Source organism: Talpa occidentalis, unplaced genomic scaffold (assembly GCF_014898055.3).
Source record: "Talpa occidentalis isolate TD23 unplaced genomic scaffold, MPIMG_talOcc4v2.1 talOcc4.2, whole genome shotgun sequence".
NCBI lineage: Eukaryota > Metazoa > Chordata > Mammalia > Eulipotyphla > Talpidae > Talpa > Talpa occidentalis.
Window position 1 is genome coordinate 63,713,153 of NW_023602073.1, and position 11,808 is coordinate 63,724,960.

At 37.4% G+C, this 11,808-nt stretch overlaps 1 protein-coding gene across 2 annotated transcripts in view; it reads right to left on the reverse strand.

Annotated features, from left to right (window-relative positions):
* Window positions 1–11,808, reverse strand: part of CCND3 (cyclin D3) — an 87,403-nt gene that overhangs the window by 42,375 nt on the left and 33,220 nt on the right. The window lies entirely within an intron of this gene.

Below are 11,808 nucleotides of genomic sequence, written 5' to 3' on the forward strand. Positions count from 1 at the left end.
AAAATTTGTACTCTGTGGAAGACTATGTCAAGTGAATGAAAAGACAAGGTTTGCATTTTTGTTTTTTGTTTTTTTTTTTTTTTTACTGTCAATTGGGATACAATATTTGCAAAAGATTTATCTGATATCTGTTATCCAAAATATACAAAGAGGGTCTCCCCGGTGGCGCAGCGGTTGAGCGCTGGGTTGCGCTGGGTTGCGAAGCTGCCCGCGGCCTCTGCAGCGCTGGTTCAATCCCTGGCTGCTCCCTGGCCACCGGAGGAGGGTCCCACATGGTGTTCAGACCTCTCCTGCCGCCCGCTGCTCCCCTCAGCAGTGTGCTTCGGTCCTTCTGCCTGCTCTGCTCCCCGCTCTGGCTCTGGTGAATTCTCTCACCCTCCCGCGCTTCTGACTGTGCCCAGTGCATGTATAAATAAACAAACAAACAAATAAATAACTCTTAAAAAAATATACAAAGAACTCTTAAAACTCAGCAATATGAAAATTAACAAGATCTGAAAACATAATGCTAAATACGGGTGGTAAGCTCCTTCACATTGGTCTTGCTGATGATTTTTTGGATCTGATTCCAAAAGCAAAAATAAACAAGAAGGCTATGTGTGCACAGCAAAAAAAACCATCAACAAAAGGCAACCTTCTGAGTGGGGAAAAAACAGTTGCAAATCACAAAGGGTTAATGTCCAAAATATGTACAGAACTTATAGAAATCAATTTCAAAAAAAAAATTCCAATTTAAAAATGGGCAGATCTGAGAGTTATTTTCCAAAAAAAAAAAATACATACAGGAGGCTAACAGGTACATGAAAAGATGTTCAACATCACTCATCATCAGAGAATGTAATGAGATATCATCTCACACAAGCTAGAACAGCTATTACCAAAAAAGACAGGAAATAACAAGTGTTGTTGAGGATGTGGAGAAAAAGAACTCTTATACACTGCTGGTGGGAATGCAAATTGGGGCAGACACTATAGAACAGTATGGAGGTTCCCCAAGAAATTAAAAATAGAACTATCATATGATCTAGCAATTCTGCTTCAGGACATTAATAATGCATGATCTCATTTATATGTGGAGTCTAAAAAAATTAAAAAGTCCATAAAGAACAGAATGGTTCCCAGAGGCAAAGGTAGGGGACAGTCTTGTAGGATGAGCCCTTAACCTGTGGGATCTGACAATATCTCTAGGCAGATAGCGTCAAAACTGAGTTAAGTTATAAGAAAATCAGCTGGTATCAAAGAATTGCTCCCCACTTCTGGTATAATTAACTGAAGTTAATTACACCTGTATTACTGTATCATTATATTATAATATTACTGTATTATATATTTGAAAGTTGCTGAGAGTGTAGATCTTAAAAGTTCTCATTGCAAGAAATTTCTAATTATGTGTGTTAACATATGTTAACTAGACAGACTGTGCTGATTATTTCACAATATTTCAAATATCAAATCATTACATTATACACCTGAAACTAATACGTACTATTATGTCAATTTAAAAAAATTAATCTAATTAACAAAATGGGCAAAAGTCCTAAACAGATACCTTATCAAAGAAGATACACACACGGTATATAAATATATGAAAAGATTCTCAAGATCATAGGTCTTTAGGAAATTGCAAATAAACACAAAAATGATATACCACTGGATAGGAGAAACCTCACAACCCTCCTTCTGTACATCTTTCTCCTTTCACACTACTACCACACTCACAACACTCCGACACCAGAAGTGGGGAGCAATTCTTTGATACCAGTTGATTTTCTTATAACAACTCAACTTTGACACTATCTACCTGAAGATATTGTCAGATCTCACAGGTTAAGGGCTTAGTCCTTCAAGGGCCTATCTGGTGGCCTAGGGGTTAAGTTTCAGTGCTATTGCTATCACCACTAAAGCCTGAATTCGATTCCCAGAGAGGGAGCTAACTAACCAACATTTGGCGCAGCAGACCTCTCCTGTCTCACTCACACACTGCTCCCCTCAGCAGTGTATTTCAGTAAATCTGCCTGTTCTGATCCCCACTCTGTCTCTGGTGAATCCTCTCACCCACCTTCACACCCCTGCTCCCCTCACCACTGGCCAACACCCCGATTCTTCTATGCAAAATAAAAAAAAAGCCTGCCCCCCCACTTCAGATGCCAGTCACAAATCGTTGGTCCCCAGATTACCCACAACTTCTGTCAAACTTGTCTACCAATTAGAGGGTCCCATAATCTTGTCTTCCTTGAATTCAATTAAGTTGCTAGAGTGGCTCACAGAACATGGAGGAAACAATACATATGTTTACCAGTATAGTAAAGGATCTGAGAAAGGATACATATGAACAATCAGATAAAGAGATACAGAGGGCAAGGTCTGGAGGACCCTGAGTGCAGGAGTTTTTGACCCAGTGGAATTGAGGTATGTCACCCTCCCAATACATGAATGTGTACACCCATCTGGAAGCTCCCCTCATATTATTAGGATAATTTTTTAAATTAATTAACTACTGGTTTACAATACTAGATAACATTCAGGAATACAGATTCACCTTGATAAACTTGAGATTTTTTGGAGGCTTCCTCATATAGACATGATCAATATATTAACTCTATTTTTGGCTTCTCTTTAGAGATGGGGGGATGGGTTGAAAATTCCAAGCTTCTAATCATGGCTGTGTCTTTCTGGTGATTAGCCCCCATCCAGGAGCCCATCCAGAGTCACCTCATTAGACTAAAAGACACAACTATCACCCAGGAAATTCCCAAAGGATTTAGGAGCCCTCTGTCAGGAATGGAGGTCAAAGACCAAATATTAAAACAAAAGATGCTGTTAGTGCTCTTATCACTTAGGAAATTACAAGCCTTTTTGGAGCTCTGTGTCAGGAGCTGTTACAGAGCAATCCCAATATAAAATGGGTTGCCTGACTATGGGTCCTCACCCACACGCTTAAAGGGGACTTATTAATGCTAAACTGCAGACACACACAAAAGGTTGATAAAAGGTTTATTTACAAGGGAAGGGGAAATGGGAAATGAATAACTCAGGGAGAAAAAGAGGGAGATAAGTTCGTAAATGCATTCCACCCGTTCCGCTGACCTGGAATCCCAATGACCTGCAGAGCTGGTAAAAGATCAAGCGCGCCAAGAGAGCAACCCCTGGCTACATGGCCAGTTAAAAAGAGAACATGGCTGCTTAACCCCACCCTCAGGTCCTCGCAACCTTCCCTTTGGTGATGATGGGATTTGTAGCTTCCAGTGTCTTGATGGAGTGGGGGTGGAGTTCACAAAGTCTGTATGGAGTTTGCTCAGGACATCCTTTCTCCCTAACAGAACCACATGCAGAACCCAATAAATATTTTTTCTATTTTTTCATACCCCACAGATCTATTACTATGGCCAAGATCCAGAACACTGACAACACCAAATGATAGTGATGATGTGGAGCAAAAGGAATGAATTCTCCTTCAATGCAGTTGGAAGTGCAAAACGGCACAGCTACTTTGAAGACAGTTTGGCAATTACTTACAAAACTAACCAAACTCTTACCAAGTGATCTAGCTATTGGGCTCCTTGGAATTTACCCAAATGAACTGAAAATTTATATTCACACAAAAACCTGCACAGGGATCTTTATAGCAGATTTGTTCATCACTGCCAAAACTTGGAAGCAGCCAAGATGTCCTTCAGTAGGTGAATGGAAAAACTGATACATCGAGACAATGGAATATTATTCAGTGTTTTTTTTTTTTTTTTTTAAAGAGCAAGCTATCAAGCCATGAAAAGACATAGAACCTTAAATGCATTGTGAAGTGAAAGAAGCCAATGTGAAAAGGCCACGTATGGTACAATTTCAACTATAGGGCATTCTTAAAACAGTAAAAACTGCAAGACAGTGAATAGTTTAGTGGCTCTCAGGGACTGGGTGGTTGTGGTGGTGGGGGGTGAAGGGATGAGTAGATGGAGCTCAGAGGATTTTTTTGGGCAGTGAGTCTACTCTGTATGACACTGGCATGGTGGATACAGGTCACATTTGTCCACCCAAGAGTGAATCCTCATGTAAGCTGTGGACCTTCAGTGATAATGATGGACTTTATCATTATGGATAATAATGGACTTTCAGTGACAATATAGGTTACTAGATTGTAACAATGTACCACTCTGGAGCGGGATGACAGTAGTAGTTGGTAGTTGGAGAGATTGTGCATGTGTGGGAACAGGGAGTATATAAGAGCGCTCTGTACTTTCTCTCAATCTTGCTGTGAGCATAAAAGATAAGTTTATTAATTAAAAAATTATTTTAAAAATTTAAATTATGCATAGGAATATCAAAGGATTGTTTATAACAGCAAGAATTTGTAAGCAACCTTACAAGGCATTGGAAAGAAAATGGCTGTATGAATTACATCTTTTAAACTCTCAGTTCTATTGGTGAAGGATTTATAACAAGGAGGACACTGCTGAGAAGTTGACATGAGTGGGTATACCTAATTGTATGAATAGAATGATACATTTATGTACTACCCAAAAAAAAAAAAACTAGGAGGATAACATGTCAGCACTTAGTTCTCTTTGGGTCTTCAATTTTTATTATTATTATTTTTTTACAAATATGTGTTGTTTTTATTTTAAAACTCATTACAGGAAACATAAACATAGAGAAAATACAGCAAACCGAAATCACCCACAATCCCATTATCTGGAGATAAGAGAAGTAGCCTTGAATTGAGACTGTGGGTGGTTTTCTTTCTCTCTGTGTTCTGGTATTGGCAGATTTTCTAAGTATTAGTAGAAAATTAAATATTCTTAAAAAAAATCCTCTTTCAGTGTCAGTTCTAAGGTCACCACCAGCCTCTCCATAATCTTCAGAAACCTCCAATTTGTCTACAGTGTCAAAGTTTACTTTGTATGTTTATTAAATACTTACTTGAATTTCTCCCACTCCCTGAAGACAGGGGAGTCTTAGCTATTTTTATATCTTGCCCCCTCTAGCATCTAGCCTTGTGTCCAGAAATTTATAGTCTCTGCCATTTCCCTGCCAATATTCTCTTTTGCCTCCTCCCCAGCCAAAAAGATGAATGCTCAAAGGTCTGTCTTCTTATGAAAGTTGATGTTCAAAATCTCTCCCAACTTCCTAGCTTGAATGTGGTGCCATCTCTCCCTGCCACAGACCAGGATACTAAAGGCGGAACATTTTTTTCCAGAAGGGCCATAGTCATAATGCGCCTTTGTGTGAAGCAGCAACCTTTGCACCATCTCTTAAAAGTACTTTCGGAGGACTCTGGTTACCAGATTAACTAGTTGGCACTGACATGGAGAATATGGCCCTGGGACAGATATGAGAAAATTAAGGTGAGGTGGTGAAGGGGTGGCAAAGTGAAGATGTGATGTGGGCTATGGGAAAAGTGTTATTGTTCTGGGGTAGAAAAGGCAGATTGGAGGCAGAACAGGCAAGAAAGCAGGGATTAGGCTGGAGCAGCTTGTACTTAAAAGTCCATTAAAATAAATTTCACTTACTTTACCAAATAGCTTAGAGACAAATTGTGAACTAAAAACCAGAAGCAGCATAAGAATCTGGCTGGACACCAATGGACAGCCCATGATGCTGGAGGGCATAGACAAGGTTACCTCCAAGGGCCCTTTCAGTGGATCATTTAAGAATTTCAGGTACCCCTTTCTTTTCTGTCCCTAATGATGTCCATAATAGCTGCAATTATATAGCATTTGCATCATGCCAGTTACTGGCCTATGCTGTTTATTATACTGACTTGCTTAATCTAAAAACCAGAGGAGGTATTATTATCTTTACAATACAGATGAAGAAACTGGCATGAAAAGATTAAGCAACTTGCTCAAGTCCCCAAAGCTAGAAGTGGCGGAGCTAGCATATGAACCCATCAGAATCTGTGCTCCCCCTGCTCTGTTGGCTCAAAGACCTTGGCTTCCAGTTTGTGTACCTCCTCGGGGCCTCTATCCAACCCTGTCACTTTTCCCTTCTGGCTCTCTAAAAGGAAGCAGAAGTGCTGGAAAGTAACTAACACTGAGTTTGACTTGCATCAAGGGCAGGTCTGAGGTATCAAGTAAGCAAGCTCTTCAAAAAATGTTGATCCTTCCATCCTTCCTTGTATAACATTCAAAAACTCTAAACTTTCCTCTTTCCTCCTGTTCCCCTCTCTCTCCCCCTCCTTCTCTCTGCCCACTGAAGACCTGAGTTTAATTTAACCACGCAAATAACCTCTAAGCAACTTCTAGAGCTGAAGTAATACACACATTAAAAAAAATAATAACTTGTTGTATACCTACTACGTGCCAACCACTGGCCTAGATCCCAAAATATTTTTTTTTTTTTTTTAGGCTGGAGGATGATGAACAGTGATGGCAGGGAGAAATTGAGTGGCTCATGGAGCAGGGGTTCCACACATGGCATTATTGAGGTAATTGCCCTCAATTCCATTGCCCACGCCTTCATAAGAAGAGCAGCAAAAGGAGTAAGTCAGGAGTTGCTGTTGTCAAAGATATCTCTGAAGCAGCTGTAGCCAAGACTGGTTGGAACTCACTAATCTCTTTTCTTCTTCTTGGGCACAGAAAACTAATTTCTAGCTTCCCTTGCAGTTAGACTGGGTCTGATCAGTGGCACAACACGGCCTGGCCATAAAACTCCTGGCACAGTCTGCACAGTCTCTCGGCTATCTGAGTAGAGTGCAGTAGGAGCAAATAGAGGACTTCTAAGACACTGTCAGCACAGAATATGAGCAGCCTGGATCTCTGAGTCACTGCTTGGAGGTTATAAAGTTAAAAAGACTGTTTAATTTCATGTAACACAGTTTGCTGAGCTGGAAGAATGACAGATGATGATTCTGGTATGTTTGAAGAAAAGGCCTGGGAAGCTTTTTCTGACTTGGTCACCCTCCACCCCAGAGTTCTCATTCCTTCTGAATGTTCTCCTGAAGAACCTTGTAAAAATTCCTATGATGACATTACTAGCACATGTTTTAGGATCCTTAAGAGTAGAGTTAAACATAATAAATCCATCACTTAGGTGTGCAAGAAGCTGAAATGATTTGGCAGGGAGGAGGATGAAAAATGTAGCTTTGGACAAAATGTCTTAAATTGATGATAAGATGGCCAAGTGGTTCTACCTTGTTAGCATTTTTAATTAGGGCTTCCAGCTCGGGTATGAAACTACAGAATATTGGGGATGTCAGAGAAGTATCAACTTGCGGCATTCTAATAACAGAAGAGATCCTCAAGATCAAGATCTTGGTAACCAAGTTCTTTTCATCATTATTTTACTTCATTCTCAGAACAACCTTTATGATTATTCCAGTTTTAAAGAAAAGCAAACTGAGGCTTAGAGAGATTAAGGAATTTTGTAAGGTCAAACAATGTAAGTTAAGGAACTAGAATTCAGAAAAACACAACAGCAACACAATAATAAAAATATTGACATCCTATTTATTGAACACTTACTAAGCCCCAGATAGGTTAGTACTTTTAATATATTTATTCCTATGAATTAGCTTTTGCAAATGTAAAAGCATGACTATTTATCAACTAAACTCTTAACCACTATGGCTTTAAGCAAATGTTCAGGGACACATCGTTAAATTACCAGAACAATAATAATTTGCAAAATACAGTTTGCAAAATGATTTCACATACCTTATCTCTCATTTGATTCTCACAACACAGTGAAGAGGGATGGGCAAGGCAAGAGTTTCTACACCCAGTGAAAGATGAGGAACCTAAGACTGCAGGATACAATCAAGACTTGAATGAAGGTCTTCTGACTTCTAATTTAAACCTCATTAAAAGCAGAGGTAAAAAGGGCCTCCCCTGGTGACGCAGGTGGTTGAGCGCAGCGCTATGAGGCTGTCCGCAGCCTCTGCAGCACCGGTTCAATCCCGGGCCGCCAGCGAGGGTCCTACATGGCGCGGCAGACCTTTCCTGTCTTGCCCGCTGCTCCCCTCAACAGTGTATTTCGTCATTCGCCTGTTCTCTTCCCTGCTCTGGCTCTGGTGAATCATCTCAACTTCCCGTGAATCTGGCCTGTACCCCAGATCTTGTATGAATAAATAAATAAATCTTTAAAAAAAAAAGCAGAGGCAAAAAAAGAAATAATACATAGACTGAAATTTAAATGGTGGAAGACAATAATAAATAAATAGTAACTGAAAAGAAGCTGACTCCAAATATTAACGTGATATGAAATAGGCAATAAAACAAAAAAGCATTATAAGAGATAGTTACTGCAGAATGGTTTGAAAAACTGCTCCAATGACAATTTGTCTGCTAGAATAATATAATAATTCTAAATCTTTACATCCCAAATAACAAAAGTTCAAAATATACAAAGCTAAACTTCACAAAATTATAAGGAGGGATTGATGAATTTAAAAACGAGACAGAGATTTTTAATACATCTTTTTTAGTAACTGATAAGCTGAACAGACAAAAATCTGAAAGGATTTAGGAGATCTGAACAATGTCATTAACAGGTTTTGAGATATATTTTTTAAATTAATAGTTATATACATATGAATATATAGCAATCAGTTTGTTCAATAAAAAAGTATTCATATGTGTGCCTGCATGTATATCTTGTAGAATCCATATTCTTTATAGGCATACAAATTTATGATATATTATATCATAAATCAACTGTTAAAACATTTGAGAAAATTAGTGTTATAAAAATGATGTTAACTTCAATTAAGTTAGAAATCATCATCAACAGCAAAATGTCCCAGACATGTGGAGATTTATAAACATATTTCAAGTAACCTACAGGCCAAAAAAGTCTTAATGGAATTTTTTTAAAAACTAGAACCAAATGATAGTGAAAATGCCACATAATAAAACTTATGGGCTGTCTACACCCAGGCCCAACTTTTCTATTTCTAGGTACTTACCCAAGATAAATTACAATTTATGTCCACAAGGTACTTACCCAAATTAAATTACAATAAATGACTTGGATAAGACATAGGTACTTTATTCATAATAGTCACCAAACAGAAAATAATCTAAGTGCTCATCAACAGAGAATGGATAGTGTCCATATAATGGAATAAACTCAGCAATAAAAAGGAACAAATTAACTAAAACATATACCATGTACTAAGTGAAAAAAGCTGGATTAGAATCTCCTTCATGATTTATATGACTATGTTTGATTCCATTTAGATGAACTTCTAAGTATAGTCTTATTAGTAATTAACTCCGATGGTAAAGGGGAGACTGATCCAAAAAGTGAGGCTCATAGAACATTCTAGAATGATCAAAAAGTCTTATATTTTGATTTGGATAATGATAAGACAGGGGTCTACCTCTTCCAAAATGCACAAAGCTATAGACTTAAGGCCTATGTGTTGTATATATTCAGTAAAGAAAACTCATAGGGTGCAGCTTAAAATACCCTATAGGGAAATATATTACCCTAGTGCATATATTAGAAAAACAGATTAAAAATTTATAATTCAGGCATAGAAACTAGGAAGTTAAAATAAAACAGCAGCAGAATAAATCCTAAGAAATTAGAAAGGACTGTAAAACTAACAAAACAGGAAATAAACAGTAGAAAATGTAAAATAAAAAGTTGAACACTAGAAAGGTTAATCAAATAGATAAAATTTAGGTAATATTGACCAAGAAAAAGAATAAACAATGTTAGAAATTTTAGAAGATTTTAGAGATGAACAACTTTATGCCAATAAATGTGAAGCATACAGACTGGACAATATTACAGAAAGATATGTTTTACCAAAACTAACTCAAGGAGAAGAGAAAAACCTATGTAGTCCTATACACAGACTAACTACATATTTTATTATCCTAAGTAGGACATCTTTGAAAGGAAGGTGGGCATTATTAATAAATATGCCCGTCAATAGGCATTAGCCCCAGCACACCAGCATTGGATATACTATCACTTTACAAAGAGCTACACACTAAATTTAAATTAGTAATTTACAGTCTTTCTACATAGATGATACCAGGTCCAGAAGGTTTTATAGGAAGGCTTAACCATTATTGAAAAATGATAGCACAATCCCAATTTTATGGTGCCTTCTCTTAGAGATTAAAAAAGGAAGAAAAACTCTCAATTTAAACAATGAGGTCAGTAGAATTTTAAGTCCAAACCAGCCAAATAGTATGAAAGAAAAAAATTACACAAAATTAAACCACTTATGAGCAAAGATGTTGAAACATTGCTCAAAGAATTAATAAACCAAATCCAGCAGCACATAAAAGAGACAGCATATGTTTCAAAGAATCTATTTTAGAAATGCAAAGAAAGTTTAACATAAAAGTATAATGTAATTTGTAAGCGTTTACAGATGAGAAAATAAAACCCACAATACCATTTCAATGTATGTAGAAAAAACATTTGATAAAGTTTAATAATAAGTTTAAACCAGAAATAAAAGGAAGCTTTTATAACCTATTAAAGCACATCTACCCCAAATGTAAAGCAATCATCATTATGAGTGGGAAACAATTAAAGCATTTCTTTCAAATTCAGGAACAAGTCAAGGATACTTGCTATTTCCTCCTTGTTTTCATTATATTGCAGGTTCTAGCAAAAGCAGAAAGCAAAGGACAATAAATTACAGAATTAGAAAGGAACAGCAACATCATTATTAGTAGATATGATTGTCTAGATAGTACCTCTTTAAATCCACAAATTATTAACATTAATCAGAATGATAAAGGCGCGCAGACCTCTCCTGCCATGCCCGCTGCTCCCCTCAGCAGTGTATTTCCTAAGTCTGCCTGTTCTGTTCCCCACTCTGGCTCTGGCGAATTCTCTCACCCTCCTGTGCTTCTGACCGTACCCAGTGCTTGTATAAATAAATAAATAAATCTTTTAAAAAATCATAATAATAAAATAAGGAAAATTCTGAGTTATCGCAATGGGATTTATTAGAACTATTGTTCAGAAAGGAGACACATGGATTTACAATGATGTTGCAGGGTAGGCATATTACAGGTTTGTTTTATTATGCTGTTTTATAGTTTATATGTGTGTATTTATATTCATATGTGTGCATTTCTATTCTTTAATATATACAATTCATAACTGGATTTAAAATTTTAAAATAAAGATGTATTTTTACTATCTGTGTTACACATTTATTAGTTGTTTTATTCTTTTGCAATGAGAAGGTAAACATGTTTGTATTTGGACGGAAAAGAGATCAGAGAAAGAAAACAAAAACTAATGAAGGAAGGCTAGAATTTCATGAAGGGTTTGATGGATGGGCTGATGGGTGGCAGTGAGGGTAGTTAATCAGGCCAAGTCCAATTAAAGCCAGGACAAGGGCTTAGTCAAGGATTGAGAAGAGGCTGGTAGATTTGGAGGGAAGACTGATAGCAGTGACCTTTAAGAGGGCAGTTTTTATAGACTGGCAGGAGGAGGAGCCCAAAAGCAGGGGGTTAAATCATGAATGAATAAATAGCAAAAAACTGGAAACCACCCAAGGGCCTAACAATCAGGGCCTGGTTAAACAACCATAGTACCATTCATAGAAGAAATGATGCTGTGCCCATACACAGACAGGCTTACAAAATTAGATGACGTAAAAAATTTCAGGACACAAAATGGCATTTGTGCAGATTACAATTATGAAAAGACATGCGTGTGCAGGGGGATGTAGATAGGATTGGACAAGATCAAGGCATGTTTGTAGATCCCGTTTTAAGTCTATGGGCTTTTTCTTTCTTCTTTTACAATGCTTGCAATTGGCAAACAAAAACATGTAATGTTTCTTTAAAATAAAAAGTATGGCTGTTAAAGAGATGGAGCAAGTGAAGGCCG